Source organism: Ornithodoros turicata, chromosome 1 (genome assembly GCF_037126465.1).
Source record: "Ornithodoros turicata isolate Travis chromosome 1, ASM3712646v1, whole genome shotgun sequence".
Classification (NCBI taxonomy): domain Eukaryota; kingdom Metazoa; phylum Arthropoda; class Arachnida; order Ixodida; family Argasidae; genus Ornithodoros; species Ornithodoros turicata.
The window spans coordinates 109,326,973-109,337,384 of NC_088201.1; the positions used below are offsets into that span (position 1 = coordinate 109,326,973).

The following is a 10,412-nucleotide window of genomic DNA, read 5'->3' on the forward strand; positions in this document are numbered from 1 at the left end:
GGCAATATGTGCTCTGGTACTTCTTTTGCGTCTGCATAGTGTGCAACCGCATGGCTACAGGAGCTTTCGTGTGCATGTTTTTGTGCGACGGTGCTCATTACAAACAATATCGAGATGTTAGACATAAAATGCAGTAGTTTGTAGCGTGCCACACAACGCAGCGTGGGGGTGTGATTCAAAGAAAGCTTCTGGAAAATGCACAGAATCCCACAAAAAGTTTAGAATGTGATTTGTATTTCCTTTTACGTCTCTCGTCGCTACATCCCAGTAAACCATTCATATCCATAGGACATCCCCATAGGATCGCGAACGTCCTGAATATCCGGACAACCATGCGATATCTACTGGATGTCTCAGAACGACATTCGCGTTTCGGTTTTATCCAGTAAATAACAGATGTCTTAGGTACATCTGCAGGATATCGCGTTTTGGATATTTGACTGGAGGAAGCAGCCTGGAGATCCCTGGGATATCCATATAAGATCCAGTACACGAGATTTTGGGCACTGGTTGAACGTCACAGGGACGTCGCCTGGAGATATACGTATAAATGTGAAGTTTATGACATCTTGTTCGGACAGCCACATTTTTGTTGTGCTGAAAGCAAGCAGAAACTTCTGTAAACGCTAACTGGATATGGGGGAACAACGAAAATCGTTATATATTTTTATCGTTCGCGTGCTGCTAGCCGTGAAAGTGTTTATCTATGCGTAACGCTCGTCAAGCAACAGTGGAATTCGATCAGTTTTACAGCTCCACTAAACAGCTAATCGCATTATAGACAATAGGTTGAATTAAAAACACAGTATTTGATAGGAAGGAATGTGAGACACGTTATTGATTATGCCTTGACTCAGCAGCGACACGGATTAATTGGAAAGAAGCACCTCCTCACCGTTACAAATGTATCACGCCCAATAAACTCAACGAATGTGCCCCACCCTTACAAAAACAGTTTTCACCTTTTAGTGGTCCTCTTATGTACTTCCTTTATACCATGTCACCTTTCTATGGTTTGCTCCTTCCTTTGTACCCGGTATACAGACAGTCTACCTACCTCTTGTGCACTTCCTTTAGCTTTCACCGCTGTGGTCGTTTTAACGACTTGGTATGCAGGCTGTTGGTAGACCATTAATGTACCACTACAATAGCGCTTTCATGCTGTTCATTGCAGATGGCAATAATTTGGAATGTGGTTACTGATTACATTACACTTTAGTGACATTAATTTGACCTTGACCGCAAGCTCACTTGCAGAGAGTTTGACAAAGCGAGACGTCAGAAAAATAAATAAAATCTTATATTCACTAAGAAAAAAGTACTAAATTTCTGATTAACAGTTGTATCGCAAATAATTCTACAATTAAGGGACTGCAGATGTTTATGCAATGGGGCAGCATCAGTGAAATCCACAGAAATTCAAGCATCACAGTAAGTGGAACAATTCTTAATACCAATATGTTAAGAGTCACGTTACGTAATGACAAGAAACAAACAGGAGATTGACAAAGCAACAGCACACTTTAAAAAATAGTCGTGAAAAATACGGGCATATCGCCGCGGGCGCGATCCCGTGTTTTCAAATCACGCGGGTTTCCTGTTATTTCGCGGGGGAGGAGGTGTCTGGGCATGCGCACTGGATCTGCATGGCCTCCAGCAACCGGCACCTGTGTGAGGAACGCAAGTGTGCCCCGACTGTCAAAATCGTCAAAGTCAAAGCTGTGCCTCACTCGTGGGCTTTCGCAATAAGATTTTGAAGGTATGTGAACTCTTATTATGTCCTTTATGCTGTCAGCTTTTTGGAATAAAGGGAAATATGTGCCGCCGTTGTGTGTTACCAAATACGTTGTGAATGGCGCCTTCTTCAACGGAATGTTGTCGCCTTCCGCTGTGTTCTCACTTGTCACACTGTCCATGTCGTAGCCATGCATGTTCTTAAAACTTTCTTCTCAAACCACTAAAATGAGCAATGTGTAACATTCTGGAACTATTGGATGGGTGTGCGCTCATCCTCGTGGACATTTGAAATAGGCCGGGGTTCACCAACTCCGGTTAACGATATTGAACGCTCAGCCGAGATTGAGTACCTTTACACCTTTTCTCAAGTATACCTTTATGACTATCAAAGGCACTTCCAAATACATTCATCTATGACGTATCTGTGTCATGTACCCAAGGAGACTGGAATGGAAGCCGCAAACAAGAAAGTTGCTGCAGCCCATATAGGGCTCCCGTGGTGAACATGGCTGCCCAGGAAAACATATCTTTGTGTTGAAGCCGGTCTGTGCTTATTTTAATGAAAACTATGAGGTCTGCACCTCGTTCCACACTGTAAGTTCTCATGCACCGTCTTGATTCTGAGAGTTCAGTGATAATATGATCATTGACACATTTCTTGGTGACACACGTCAAAAAGGAAATGTCAAAGATCAATGTAGTATGATTGATGTCTGAACGTTGTGTCAGGGCAGGATGTTTGAACTTTAATTCAGACACGCAGTTCTAAAGGCAGCAACTAGGCAATCACAGGCGATTTTCTCCATTGTCTCTGTTTCCTGTCTGTCAGTGATACAGCAAAGTGCAGACAAAAAGTTTGCAAGCAGTAACGAGCGCACAATGCTTTATGGTTATTTTTTTATTATATATTTAGTTTCTGTTTAATGTTGCATATTTTCTTGTGTCTGATGATTATTATATGAGAGTTCAATTGTTTGCATTACTGAGTTAGGTATCCAATCTTTCTTTAGCACAAAGCTGGCCAGACAGCTGTAGAGTGAGGACCCCCAACACCACGCCTCTGCTATTGGTATGAGTGCTTCCATTTCTTGGAAGTGTTTTTTTACTGCTATTGGCACCTTGCAGTGGTCATTTCTTCTTCTTTGTGTAAAACATATTTATGTTTTGTGCAACTGAAAGTAAGTATGCTGTCACAAAACAAGAATCTGTGCTGCAGCTGCAACATGGGCTCTCAAAGCATTTGCAGTCACTGCAATAGATTTATGTACATCTCTCTCTCTCTCTCTTATAGCGTCATCACTACTACTCTTCTCAGGCATTGTTCTTCCCTTGGACAATGACAAAACGCTAACTGCAAGGAGCGTGGAGAAAGGATTGGCGCTTCAGCTCGGAGTGTATTTCAACTACGATGTGCAGTGCCTGCCACCAACGTTTCTTATGTTACAATCCATGCAATGGTATGCGTTCTCATGTATTACACTCATCGTATCATAAATCGTTATCACGTAGTCGACAACTACTCCGCTGTATTCGTGCTTGTATTGTTCATTCTTATTGTGGGGTGAGAATAAGTTTCACGGCCATGTGTTTCAAATGTGTCTTTTTTTTTGTCTTTCTATTCCTTGGTTTCACAGATACCAAAAAACCTGCTGCTGCTCTAGGCAATGTGGTGTTATTGGCAAACTTGGTTATCATACATCGACTTGTGGACAGCTAGGTTTGCAAATTTTATTGTGCCAGTTCCGGTGGCAGAAGAAAATTAGTGGCCTTCTCTAATTCATGAACAGATGGCCGACCTGCACATGAAGCTTTGAAGGCAGTTCAGCACCTGACATGGTACAGCATGAAAAATTATGATTGTTGAAAAATGCCATCCTTTTTATTTCGCAGCTATTTTGGACACATCAGCACTGAAAGTGGAACAAAGCACCCCAATGGTAATCAAGCTTAAGTAGCATGCCTGTTTGCGTTCTGTCACTCATCTGCGAACTGGGGTAAAGTTGAAAGGTAGGTATCCCCATTAGCCCTTTCTTAGTCTGCAATTTGGTGCTGATTATTTCTATTTGGTCCACATTTCCCAAAATTTCATACTTTTGACCATTAACCATTGTGCTTTTGAGGCCCTATTTTGAGTCTTGGCATTGTTCCTTGCATCTTCTGCATGTGTTCGTTAGGATAAGATGAATAGTACAGGGCACAACAGAAATACTTTTGTGTTTTCACGTACTTTGTCCACGTATGTGCATTGTACTTTTTAAAGTGCACAGATTCAAACAGTGTGTTGAGCACTTCAGTTAATACATAAATATGTCTTGTCTTTTCGTATGCCTTACACTCAATGTTCCTAATTCCATGTTTTGTTCTGATTTCAGGAGCCATTCCAAGCTGTTGTGCTGGAGAAAGTTACTGCACTGTACATTTCAGTGAATATATCGCTTTATGAACACATAACAGGCGGTGTGGGTGTCTGATAATGATACAGGCCAAACACTAGTTCATGAAATGATAGACAGTAATTTTTACAGGCTGGTGCGTGTTTCTATAATACAGTATCCAATCATAATAATGGTTAGCCATTAAACAACAAGAACACTGTCCCATCTTTTAGCTGGGGTGAACACGTAATGTAGAAATACAGCGACATGTGAATTTCACGAGTTTGCGTCGTATATCTCGAAAAATCTTTTCGGTCTTTTTCACGGTGTTCACAATTAATACAGCTACCATGCATTTACAGGTGTTTTTTTTTCAGGGAATATTGTTTGCAGTGCAGCTGGCACTTGTCTGTAAACTGCCTCACATCTTTCACATTTGTGTGCCTGTACAGTTGCAATATCATTTTTAGAACCACAAATTTAAAAAACGGAGAAGAAATGGAGGAGCCTGGGCCGCCCAGGGTGTCCCTGGTGGGCAGACTTTGGCCAGACAGTGGGTAGATTTTTAGTCACCAAATTGTCGGTAGACGTTCTACAGGAAGGTGTGTTCCAATTGCCCATAAAAAGGTGACGTGGGTGGTAGACAGTCTGGATACTTTCTATACACAGTCTCATGGCTGGGTGATTAATGTTCTACCCACTTCCTGTAGAAAGGTGATCAATGTTTTTGTAAGGGTGCAGCAACTTGTATTTCAGTATATGCTCTAGCCATTTTGTCAACAAAGAGTGTTGTGCTCTGGCCTCCCTTCAAAAATGCGTACGCGGTGGAGGGGACGAAAAGGAGGACCTTAGTGGACCGTGTGTCGGAGTGTGGCCAAACGCTGGCGGGCACACTAGAGTTCCTGGATTTTTTTTTTTTCCTGTTCTTGATGTTCGAGGCGTTTATTTCACCAAACACGCACATAATGACAAACATGTGATAATTAACTAATGTAGTATTGTTGGTAATAAATATCTACTTTCCGTTTATATCAGCGAGGCGTCGTCATCTCAGATATGTATTAGACTAAAAGTAAGTAAGCGCAAGTTAATATTAAATTTTAAGTCAGAAGTATTTGTGACGTCCAATTTGTGTCCATATATCCACTAAAATAAATTACGGGGGCATATCTGGGATGACAAAGGAGGGTTAAAATGTATATCTCACGGAAGTCCTGTAGACGTAAGTTGGATCCTCACGAAGCTCCAGCAGATATCCAAATATCCGGAATTAGATATCACATAGATATTGCCTGGATGTAAATGGTTTACTGGGACGCAGTGGCATATGCATGTGCCCCGGTGGCCCCGGTGGTAGTGAGTATCCTGACGGCGCTCAAGGTTCTTGGGCAACAGGGACACCTGCTGACCCTACAGTGGGTCCCCGGCCACATTGGCATTCAGGGCAACGAGGAGGCAGATTTGGCGGCCGCTGCGGCCCACCGTATCTGCAGAGCCGTGCCCATTATCCTCTCCAACGGAGATAGACGCTTTTACTTCTCTGCGTTTGTGTCACCCTTGGCCCGCCAACAATGGCGCCGTGACACCACTCAATGATCACTCCTCCATGCAGTGGACCCTTCATTTTCATTTAAGACGCCAGGTGGCTTCCCTCGCAGCTTTACGTCCCTTCTACGGCGTTTACGACTCAACATTCGCCTTCACCCCTGTGTTCCAGGTTAAGCTGGGTTACAGTAACACGACGCTGTGCCCAGCTTGCCACACCCCAGCTACGATTCCCCATATCATCGAGGACTGGGACCGGTACACCTGTGAACGCCGGGTGTTTCGACGCCAACTTGAGCTCCTTGACAATAGGCCATTCAGCTTGTCCAAAGTAGTACTTGGCCCATGGAGCTCCTCCGCGCATCAGTGCCGGGCTCTTTGCTCCCTTTTTGCTTTCGTGCAAGCTACTGGCCTCCTCGAAGAGCTCTAAACAGAACACCGACCTGTCGTCGCCTTCGCGCTCACCATTAATTCATTCTCTCATATTTAGCCTCTGTGAAGTGGGGTAGAGTCCCGTGGTTACCACGGCGAAACACCCCAAGCCATCATCACCTTCTCCATCATTTATTACTATTGTTGTTGTTGTTGTTACATGTTATGTACGAAAATCGTTTCAAAAGTACGCAAAAATAAATGTCGAACAGCCATACAAGCACAGGATCTAAGTTAACGGAGGAATTTGTTACTCCCAAAGCTACTCCTAGAGACGCAGCTTTGCGGTCTGTTTAGGCTCTTTTGCGATCTTCAGACGGCTCACGCTGAAGTGAAAGTTACTACTCATTGTGAAAGGGCAAGCGCTAAGGCACTGACAAGACGTGACGCCGCCGTTAATACCACGTCTCCTGGCACGTTCTGTCACTGCACGGCTTATAAATACCCTCAACGATCCCGTCCGCATAAAAATAATAATAAACACAATTGATCTCCCTCGACACTCAACTGTCTAACTAATTAATGTTGTAACTGACTGTTACAAAGGGCGGTTTGCAGTGAGAGGAGCTGAACGAGTATCGTGTTATTTTGCAGCGGTCCAATGACCAGAACTTTGTTGCGTCACTGGTACCGGAGCATTTATACTCTGTTAAATAACGTAGCGTAAGTCGAGGGAAAGTGCCCAGGCGTGGGAGTGTGGCCGCTGCCCTGAATTTCAAAAACAGCTTACAAAATGTCACCACCGTAATTTCGCACAATGTAAGGAGAAGTGACGCACGCGGCGGCAGCGTGTTTTAGCGCGTGAACGCTACGCAAATACGCGCGTTAGATAAAAGCGGCTCGTTTGGAAAGCATGAAATTTGCACGAACTGTTTCGAGCATCCATCTTGGCAGATATTTTTTTTTAGGTGTCTCATTCATTGCGTACGTAGAATAAGGAACAACCTTTGTATACATCCGTGTGGTGTCCCTCAAATGTGTCTGCTTATTATATTTGTGCGGAACTGTAGGAGGAAAAGTGTCCGAACCAGATACCCGGGGTAAACAACCGGGGTAAACTGGCAGCAAGACGCTGAGAGAATTCGGCCCCGGTGTTACTAACCTTCTAGATGAACCTCGGAAATACATTTTATGGTTTCAGGCAAATGTATATGACTCGCACGTATTCCAAGGAGTCAATTTGGAGCTGGAGCAGCTGTAAAATTTGTTCGGGATGGGCGCTCAATTCATACTGCCGTTAGACGGTTCAGTATCGCACCATAAACCCTTCGTAGGAGGCTCAAAACAGCAAAGACAGGCGCGTTGGGAGGAAATGCTATAAAGCCCCCACATCTACTTACTCGCACCTCTGCCTTCACCTACCTTGTACTCAGAATCAAAGTACACGTGACCCCGACTAGTGAGACAAGCTACTCGCCCAGACTCTACGCTACTACGGGAATAAAGCTAGTCAGTGGTCATCATAGTCAGATCATAGTCAGTCATGGACAGATCAGAGTCGTTACTTCTTTTGCTTGACGTCCCTCTGTCATAGCGAAATATTGTGAATAAAACACAGACATTTAGAGGGGCCATTGGACCCGAGAACGAAGTGCTCCTTGTTCAGAACATCCAGTCACTGAAATGCCAGCTTTCACCAATAAGGGGCTCTGTGCTCATGATATTGTAGAACATTTGATCTTGTGTCCTGCACGAATCCTGCACAATGTACGGGGACCTTTTTGGCGTCCTGCAGCTGGTAGCGAAAGCGCGAATTTGTACGTTGAAAGTTCGTCGGATAGTTAAAGGGCGCATTACCCCATCAGCTGGGCGCTTTCCCCCAAGGGTCGGGGTAAAGCGGCAATTTAGGAGGGCTGCTTTCATGTGTTCTTGCTAATAAAGTATTACTATTCTGTTGTTCAATTCTTTTAATTGTTAATTGTTCTGTGAATTAAATAATTTTTCTGTGAATTAGGAGGAATACGAGAAGTCCTAAAGACTCTAGCCTGAGAGTTTTATCTCTATACGTCCACGTCCTGCTTTTATATATGATGAGGCTTCGAAAATGTGGGCCCAATCCCCCGACTGAACCTATACTAACATTTACTCTCCTGAGAAGAGACGATTCTCATACGAACCGGTTTATTTTACACCAAAGGTTGACTTTGAGTACATCCAAGAGTATAGAAAGAGCTTGCACTTATAAAACAATTTGTAAGATACTTAACAATACAAAAACGTTTGCGCCCTCCGGACGTGTGAACACAGATTAATGACGTTGGCAACATGTCCCTGTCTGCGACCTCCTCAAATAAGAACGCATGTATGGAGTATACATGTACCTAACGCATATAGTAACATTTTTTATTGTCCCTCCTTCAACGGCATCTATTAAGTGAATAAATCCGGGCTGGAGGAGAGTGTCCTGTCGGTGACGTACGTGTATAACGATTATACTGACTCTGCACATTTTTTTCTCAACCTGTCTTTCTCTCGCCGAACTCTTTCAACACCACAGTTTAAGAAAAGGAGTAGAAAAATTGGGAGTAATTACATTTACTCGCTATTGCTGTCCCACGACCCTGAAATTTACTCCCAGACACTGCAAATATTCCCTAAACTTCGCATAAACCTCCAGACATTTACTCTTGAAAGGGATTAAAGATTGAGGCATGCATCGCGTCCCTAAATGGACTAGAATTACTAATATTTTTTCCCCCTTAGAGGACCACCATTCCGACAGACAATTTGCATTAAGGATCACCCTAATCTAATTACCCTGCTTACCTCTCCAGAGTCGCACCGACCCCAACAGGACATGGCGGTGACGTCTCCCCAGCATCGGTTGCCCTTGTCGTCGGTGCGCGTTGCTCGGAAGATGTATTCGCGCCGGTGGCATTCGAGCGTTGTCGGTGTGTCGATCAAACTCATAGCGGACACCACGGGCAGCAGAGCCAGGGAGAAGGCCCACAACCGCCGAAGGATCATCTTCTGTCTTTCCTATAGCGGGAACAAAAGAAAATAACAACATTGTTTGCGTACCCGTTGGGAAGGAAACGTTCTTTACGTACTCTGCATGGCATCAACGCGAAAATTGCTGGGAGTGCTGCGCGGTGGGTGGCGCAATTGTGAAACAAGGGGCTGTGCAACGCCACGTTACACAGTATTTCTTCAACACCTTTCAGGTGCTGGTTTGGTTTTAAGAAAAAATAAAATGGAGATTTTGGCTTCACTAAAGGCTTCAGGTGTAAATGACGTGTCCTGTGGCATATACCTTTCTGGTGTAAGGCTCACACCCAGACTTGTGCGTAACGCGTTACTTGTAATCAATTACCTTTTTGAGTAATTTTTCGAGTAATCAGTTACTTTACTGTCAAAGTAATTTTTCGAGTAATCAATTACTTTTCTGAGTAACTCAGTAATTGATTACTTTTCCGGCAGAGATTAGCTTATCTTTCAGATGTTCTGCCCCAATTCCAGCCGCTGGTGCCATCAGCCTTTGTTGGGCTGTTCTACTATAGCAAGCGGAGGTCATTGTAATAACGCTCTGGAATTTCAATGTCTCTCTCCCTAATCTCTTCCTACACCAGTGTGATGGTACCTGAAGCTTTGGAGGTTTATTGAGTCATGGGGAAGTTCCACGCAATGCTCTTCCACAATCGGGTCAACGTCTTCCCGGGCGTACAGATCTCCTTGTGTCCTACGTGTTTTTGTTTGTCTTGTTATTTCAGCTGTTCCGCTGTTGAACCTTTTCTTTCTTTCTGAGGCACACAAAGACGGTTATAATTTGCGTGAATGCAGAGTAACGACCGAAGTAACGCGTTACTTTTCTACTCGTTACTCAATTACATTTGAAGTCGAGTAATTGGTAATGGTAATCAATTACTTTTTCCACAGAAGTAACGGTAACGGTAATCAATTACTTTTTTCGAGTAACGGGCAGAAGTCTGCTCACACCATAGCGAAGGGTTTTTTGTAAAACACCCTTCTAAATGGTGTATTCTATAAAAACACAGCATTTTAAAAGACATATTCTGCAGAATACACTATTTCACTGGGGTGTATTTGACTTAAAACACTGCTTCAGGTGGGCTGTAACCAACAATAATATATAATATATAAACAACAATATTCAACACTGTTGTTACACACCTTTCAGTTGAGCTTGCAGAATAAAAAAGGCTGTTTATTTACGAAAACACCCTTTTACACACAAAAAGCTGTAAAAAAAAAAGCACCGTGTGGCATAGCTCATAGTCGAGGACGTGGAACAGTGTGGCTCCTAGCGCTTCTGTTCGTCGTTTTCTCGTTCTCATTTTTTTTTTTAATGCATACGTAGCTTTT

At 43.5% G+C, this 10,412-nt stretch overlaps 1 long non-coding RNA gene across 4 annotated transcripts; it reads left to right on the forward strand.

Moving 5' to 3' along the window:
* The first annotated feature begins 1,632 nt into the window (after positions 1–1,632).
* Positions 1,633–4,188, forward strand: LOC135367663 (uncharacterized). 4 transcript variants are annotated; one of them, XR_010414504.1, is made up of 5 exons: positions 1,633–1,759; positions 2,178–2,331; positions 2,748–2,806; positions 3,029–3,744; positions 4,110–4,188. It is a non-coding gene; the product is annotated as an uncharacterized LOC135367663 (long non-coding RNA). The 4 variants fall into 4 exon arrangements; XR_010414505.1 differs by lacking the exon at positions 2,178–2,331 and having other exon boundaries at positions 3,029–3,573; positions 3,628–3,744; XR_010414503.1 differs by lacking the exon at positions 2,178–2,331 and having other exon boundaries at positions 3,029–3,194; positions 3,372–3,744.
* The last annotated feature ends 6,224 nt before the right edge of the window (positions 4,189–10,412 follow it).